Consider the following 8,029-nt stretch of genomic DNA (forward strand, 5'->3'; position numbering starts at 1 on the left):
GTGGGTTGGGGTGGGGTCTCTCCCCTGTGGGCCCAACAGTCACTATGAGGCCCTTCCGATGGATGCTACTGATTACAAACATTTTGACATCAAATCTGTGAATCATCACACTACTTTCTTCTTTCAAATCTCATTATTACACTTAGAAAACAACATGTGGTACGGAAGTAAATGAAACAAGGGCCATTCGTATGTAAGATATGTCCTCGATCCCTCTTCCTTGTAGACCACGGTAGTGACTTAACGGACATGTAATGGCGTTAACCATGTAGAAGAAAAGTAATCATCTAGATGAAAAGTAATGAGGGGGCCCTCCAAATTTCAGGCTTTCTTTTTTTGCTTTTTCTTTTAAAGGCTTAGTCGTTTCTTCTTATCTCCTCACTCCCACGACAAAGGCAATAATATGCCCCTCGGATGGATGCTACTGATCACTAAACAACAGTTTGACCTCAAATCTTTTAGTAATCACACTTCTTTCCTCTTTCAATTGTCACTTTTCTGCAAAGAAAAACCACCTGTCAACTAGCTAGTTTTTTGTCCATTTTCTCCATTGGGCCTTGACAAGTCATGTGGTTTGGAAATAAATGAAACAAGAGCCATTCGTTTGTAAGATATGAGTCCTCGATCACTCTTCCTTGTAGACCACGGCAGAAAGGGAAAAGTATGAGTAAGGTGGCCCCACAAATTAGACTAATAGTATGATTCCAAATCCTCACCCAAGTAAATACAAACAGGGCTCCTACTCTTCACTCCTTGGGTCTCTGCTCATCTATCAAAGCCCCACCGACAGAGCTCACGTCATTCTCTTCATTGTTACATTACATTATAGAAATCTACAGAGACATAGCCTAGGCCAAAATATTAAACGGCTAGGATCATACAACAGGGCTTGTGCCTGAAAAATCATTTCCATAGGTTGATCCTAACCCTCTCATCTATAGAGGGATTGATCGGATGGTTAGAATCATCCTATGGAGACGATCTATGGGATATACCTATTTACATTGTGGCCCAACAAATGAATGGTTTGGATTAGTCCTATGAAGTGGGTTTCACTGTACTTTTTTACAAATATGGGACGTTGAGGGGCACTCTGAGTATAAATAATAGAAAATTTCTATTATTTGTCATCACAAAATAATAGAAAGGGATTTGCTAGGGTCCATTGCATGAAGGCATTTTGTGGCTGGTTGTTGCATGTGAGAGCAGCCACGTAGGCTCACTGTCGCTTTGTTGAGAGAAACTTGGAATATAGGGAAGTGATGACTCAGCTCTCTATTTCTTGGAACGGAGCGAGACATGCCGTATGTCCCGATCTTTCAACCAAAAATTAAACGGCTAGGATCATACATGTGTCCTCAACCTCTTCACGGTAAAACACAGCGTGAGCTAATACGATAAGTTTATTTATGAATGATCAAGAAGAAGAAAAGACTACGGTTCTTACACGCTTAGAAAAATACGAGTAGGGCCACATTAATTGTCTGCTACAAGAATAGATGTGCTACACAATTATTCCCCTCAACGCACCGCATAGAAGAACACACAACTTTTTCACTATAAATCTACATCCAACATGACCGAAAAAACTCAAACACTACCAACAACCATGGCCTTGAAGAAATCTCTCTCCCTCTTCTCTTTACTTTTCTACTTTCTGATGCTTTCTTGCCATTCAACAATGGCAAATTCAGTAGAAGCAGAGGCTCTCCTCGGCTGGAAAGCTAGCCTCCTTAACCAAGCTCCTCTCAATTCCTGGTCCCTTCACAATGCCACCAATAAAAGCCCATGCAATTGGAGGGGAATAGCATGTAACCACGAAGGAAGTGTCACTCAAATAAACCTAACAGGTGTAGGTTTGCAAGGTAAGCTCTATAACTTCAAATTCTCTTCCTTTCCAAAACTCGCCTATCTTGATCTTAGCAACAATGCACTCTTCGGACCAATTCCTTCCACATTAGGAAACTTGTCCAACCTTGCCAGCTTGTACCTCCACCGTAATAAGCTCTCTGGCCCCATTCCCGCAGAAATAGGTTATTTGAAAAATATGGTTCAACTAGCAATCTCTTTTAACATTCTAACGGGCTCCATTCCTTCCACAATAGGAAACTTGACCAACGTTACTCATTTGCTCCTCGGTAACAATAGCCTCTCAGGCCCCATTCCTAAAGAAATAGGATATTTGAAAAATATGGCTGATCTGGAAATTTCCAATAACATTCTAACGGGTTCCATTCCTTTCGCAATAGGAAACTTGACAAACCTTGTGACATTGTACCTCCACCGTAATAAGCTCTCTAGCACCATCCCTGAAGAAATAGGATATTTGAAAAATATGGCTGATCTGAGAATCTCCTATAACATTCTAACAGGTTCCATTCCTTCAACAATAGTAAACTTCACCAACCTTGTCACGTTGTACCTCAACAACAATAATCTCTCTGGCCCCATCCCTGAAGAAATAGGATATTTGAAAAATATGGCTGATCTAGAAATGTCCTATAACATTCTAACAGGTTCCATTCCTTCAACAATAGGAAACTTGACCAACGTTACTCATTTGTACCTCGGTAAAAATAGCCTCTCAGGCCCCATCCCTAAAGAAATAGGATATTTGAAAAATATGGCTGATATGGAAATGTTCTATAACATTCTAACAGGTTCCATTCCTTCCGCAATAGGAAACTTGACCAACCTTGTCACGCTGTACCTCTACAACAATAATCTCTCTGGCCCCATCCCTGAAGAAATAGGATATTTGAAAAATATGGCTGATCTGGAAATGTCCGATAACATTCTAACAGGTTCCATTCCTTCCGCAATAGGAAATTTGACCAACCTTGTCACGCTATACCTCTACAACAATAATCTCTCTGGCCCCATCCCTGAAGAAATAGGATATTTGAAAAATATGGCTGATCTGGAAATGTCCGATAACATTCTAACAGGTTCCATTCCTTCCGCAATAGGAAATTTGACCAACCTTGTCACGCTGTACCTCTACAACAATAATCTCTCTGGCCCCATCCCTGAAGAAATAGGATATTTGAAAAATATGGCTGATCTGGAAATGTCCGATAACATTCTAACAGGTTCCATTCCTTCCGCAATAGGAAATTTGACCAACCTTGTCACGCTGTACCTCTACAACAATAATCTCTCTGGCCCCATCCCTGAAGAAATAGGATATTTGAAAAATATGGCTGATCTGGAAATGTCCGATAACATTCTAACAGGTTCCATTCCTTCCGCAATAGGAAATTTGACCAACCTTGTCACGCTGTACCTCTACAACAATAATCTCTCTGGCCCCATCCCTTAAGAAATTGGAGATTTGAAAAATATGGTTGAGTTGGCCATTTACTCTAACATTCTAACAGGTCCAATTCCCCCTTCTTTAGCTGATCTTAAAGAGCTAACTGATCTGCGCCTATTTGAAAATAAACTTTCGGGTTCACTTCCTCAAGAAATGCCAAGTCTGATAAATTTGGTCTCACTCCAACTGGGAGACAACAACCTCTCGGGATATTTGCCACAGCAAATTTGCCAAGGTGGATCGTTTAAAATATTTGGGATACAAAATAACCAATTTACAGGTCCCATCCCGAAAAGCTTGAGAAACTGCACTGGCTTAACCAGAGTTAGGCTCGAAGGAAACTATCTCACCGGAAATATGTCCAAAGATTTTGGAGTTTATCCAAATCTTACATACATTGATTTGAGTTACAACCAATTTTATGGCGAACTCTCTCCAAGTTGGGTAGGGTGTGAAAATTTAACAAGTTTAAGGGTCTCTGAGAACTTCATTAGTGGTAAAATACCACCAGAATTTGGACAGATGATTCAAATTGAACTACTTGACCTTTCTTTGAACCATTTGGTAGGAGAGATTCCAAAGGAAGTGGGGAGCTTGACAGCTTTATTTAAGTTGATTTTAAATGGTAACCAACTTTCGGGTCGGATACCATCTGAAATCGGAAAATTGTCCAATTTAGAGATCCTTGACCTATCGGCAAACAATCTAAGTGGATCGATACCAGAACAACTAGAAGATTGCTCGAAATTGCATTCTTTGAAATTAAGCAAAAATCATTTGAATGGAAGCATTCCATTTCAAATAGGCAATCTAGCAGAGCTACAAAATATGCTAGATCTTAGTTGTAACTTGCTTACAGGAGAAATATCACCCCAACTAGGAAAATTACACATGTTGGAAAACTATATTTCCTACAATATGCTAACTGGTTCAATTCCATCTTCTTTGGAAGATATGCTCAGCTTGACATTGATTGATTTATCATATAATAATTTGGTGGGTAGTCTTCCTAACAGCAAAGCCTTCCAACAAGGGACATTTGTGGGCAACATAGGACTATGCGGCAAAGCGCAAGGTTTGCAATCATGCAATTCCCCACCGATAAATAGTGGTGAAACAAAAAAGAGACACAAAGTTATCACATTGATCATTCTTTCTCTTTTGAGCCCCGTATTCCTTCTACTTTTAGTTTTTGGAATTATTTTCATTTTTCGCCACAGAACAAGAAATGCAGAGGAAGAGAGAAATGCAGAGGGACGGAGAAATGAAATGAATAAAGATCTATTTTTGATATGGAATTGGGATGGGTGTATTTCTTATGAAGATATCATCGATGCGACAGAGGACTTTGATGACAAATATTGCATTGGGGAGGGCGGATATGGGAGAGTTTACAAAGCATCTTTGCCAACCGGGCAAGTAGTAGCTGTAAAAAAACTTCACAAATTGGAAGATGGCCAGCAAATTGATCAGAGAAGTTTCATAAATGAGGTACGGGCATTAACAGAAATTCGTCACCGCAACAATGTCAAGCTTTACGGGTTTTGTACCCATCGTCGACGTATGTTTCTGGTTTATGAGTATATTGAAAGTGGAAATGTGGCTAATATCCTAAGCGGTGAGAAAGGGGCATTGGAGTTGGATTGGTTGAAGAGGGTGAATATTATTAAAGCCGTGGCCCATTCTTTATCATACATGCACCATAATTGCGACCTCCCAATAGTTCATCGAGATATCTCTAGCAAAAATGTTTTATTGGATTCAGAATTTGAGGCTCATGTCTCTGATTTTGGTACTGCTAGACTTCTAATGCCTGATTCATCAAATTGGACAGAACTTGCAGGCACTTACGGATATGTTGCTCCAGGTTAGTTCCTCACATATTGTGCCTAATTTATTGTCTTAATATAATTGTTTAGAAAATTACATCTTATTTGGTTTTTATGTTATTGGCTCACACCCACCTAAGGTCAAAATATTTTTGAGACCGTTGATGTGATTGGCCCCACCTAAGAGAAGCAATATCCTAAGGCCCTGTTTGTCTTGGATTTTGAAAACCAATTGTGAATCCAAAACCGATTATTGGACTCACAATTAAACGTATATTTGAGTTCAATTGCAGTTTTGGGCTCACAATCGGTTCTCAAAATCCATGACAAACAGGGCCTAAAACAAAAAACCACCTTAAAATTGGTGGAAAATTTACTTGACTAGTAAGTATCTAAAATTTTGAGTATTCTTACTAAGAGACTAAAGTCAAGGGGATTTTTGGCAGAGCTTGCTTACACAATGAGAGTGACCGAGAAATGCGATGTATATGGCTTTGGGGTTTTAGCACTTGAAGTGATATTGGGAAGGCACCCTGGAGATATCATCTCCTCCTTGTCATCATCATATGAAGTTGGCCAGAATCTACGGCTAAAGGATGTGTTGGACCCACGGCTCCCAAATCCCACATGGTTTTGTACCTTCTGGTCCTATTGCTCATTGAAAGATGTGTAAAATAACATGCAACATAGGATGATTCTAATCCTCTATCTGTAGAGGGACAGTACTTTATAAAAACCCTATAGATCGGAGGGTTAAGATCATCTTATACAAATGATTTTTGAGGCATACCCTATCTAAGTGAAGTCCCAACAAATGAACGGCTTGGATCATCAAACCGTACGAGCTCCGATGTACTTTTTTTTTTTTTAATCCACCTACATACGGACACATATAAAACCTTTATAATCTAGAGAAATTTAATTGAGACCGACTAGAGACACTTTTCTCTATTTAATTAAAGAATTTACATTTATAAGGTTTTATGTGTCCACATGTAGGTGGAAATATCTGTGCCCACATATAAAATATTTCCACCTACATGGGGACAAATGTTCTTCTACTCCCTATAAAATATTTCCACCTACTTGGGACAGCCCGCTCCAGTGTATCTATGATTGGAGAGTAGGGGTGGACACGGTTCAGGTCCAACCCGAAGAACCAAACGGTTCGGTTTGGTTCGGTTTAGCTCTGAAAATATGTGGTTTGGTTTTGGGTCCAAAATTTTGGTACCGTTGGTTTTCAGTTCAGTTCTAGGTTTGGGTCCTGGGACCCAAAACCGAACTGAAGATGAATGTAAATTTGTTGACTTTTGGAACCAAAATCTTGATCGGGTTCGGTTCTGCCACGTGAACCGAACCCCAAACCCCAGAACCAAACCCGATCAAGATTGGTTCTGTTGACTTTTCGAAAACCAACGGCTCCAAAAGTTATAAACATATTGGGAACCAACCCGATCAAGATTGGTTTTGGCTCAGTTCGGTTCGGTTCCAAGGTTGAGTTTTGATTCCCAATATTTGAAACCAATAGGGATTGGTTCAGCTCTTGGTTTACCAGAGAACCGAACCAACCTGAACCATGTCCACCCCTACCGGAGAGGGGCTAATCTACTTCGCGTAGTAGAATTCAACGGACCTGATTGCAACGTACACCGGAGCTGGCTCTCCCAAATAAAGAAAAGTGGTGAATTTACCATTTTCCTTTATAAAAGCACGTATTTTTTGCACGATAGAGGTTTGAGCATAGACATACCAGTTACATATGTATGTTAAACTTATGGCTAAATCATAATCTTTGATGAATCATTGGAATATATCTTATAGATTAGTTTTTACACTTAAAATCACTTTAAAACAAAGGCGAATAAATTACTTTGAAAAGAACCGCGTTGCTCAATTCCATTCCCACAGGGTCAGAACACATTCGCAGATGCATTGTGATTTATGAAGCAAAAGTCCTGTGGTGGGCCTCCATTGGACATCCGCCAGGCTATATGCTGAAAGAGCGGGGCCATGTAACATAGGAGGGACTGAGGTGGACCCTCCCTCCTCTAGCGAGGGTACAACCCAAGCACGCTTTTCGGAGTTTAATTGGAATCCAGTGCATTTGTGAGGATATGATTGCACCTACTTCTTCCTTGGGTTTAAACCACAGGAGATGGAACACTCACATCCGAACGACTCACTGTAGCAAGAGAACAAACCCCCTCCTTCCTCTGTGTTCCTCCGCCTGTGTTGATTCACGACATTTCCAGTCTCCGTTGTCACCAACCGGAAACTCCCAAACCCACGATCGTATATCGGCAGAAGCACCGTCCGCCACCTCTCGAGCTTCCGGCACGGGTGACCAGGGAGAGAACTTTGGCAGAGATGATGTTGATTTCGAGGAGCTGGATGGGAATGAGAGGTTCAGACATTGTGGGGCTAGGTGGGTTCGGGTGGGACCCCTCCCGTGGGCCCAACAGTGAGGAGAGGAAGAGGAGAACGGAGAGAGGTGGCGGGATAATGGTTAAATGGATAGAGGGAGTAAATGTGGTTTTAGACGCGGGGGGGGGGGGGGGGGGGGGGGGGGGGGGGGGTTGGTTATGGTTTTAACCGTGGTTAGGTTTTGAATGACAGGTGGGGTTTGTCTAATTTGGTGGGTTTATTACAGCTAGCTTTGTAAGAATATTAAACTAACTAGCTGTTAATAATTTACAAGAAAACATCAAAAAATACCTGCCTTTATGACTAAATAGCCTTCCATCTGTGACATGGGCTCAACCTTGAGACTTTAATTATCTGTTTCTCATCAACTTCAATAATTTTTTATTTACATTGAAAGAAAACTAGTCTTTATGGGTAAAAAGTAATGGAGCCCACATGTATACTAATCTCTAATCAAATA

General features: G+C 40.7%; 1 pseudogene; it reads left to right on the top strand.

The window, feature by feature from the left end:
• Positions 1-1,544: 1,544 nt before the first annotated feature.
• LOC143891295 (uncharacterized) lies at positions 1,545-7,610 on the top strand (annotated as a pseudogene).
• The last annotated feature ends 419 nt before the right edge of the window (positions 7,611-8,029 follow it).

The sequence above is a fragment of the Tasmannia lanceolata genome, unplaced genomic scaffold (genome assembly GCF_043159265.1).
Source record: "Tasmannia lanceolata isolate RefF3 unplaced genomic scaffold, GAP_Taslan_0.1 ptg000013l, whole genome shotgun sequence".
NCBI classification, from domain to species: domain Eukaryota; kingdom Viridiplantae; phylum Streptophyta; class Magnoliopsida; order Canellales; family Winteraceae; genus Tasmannia; species Tasmannia lanceolata.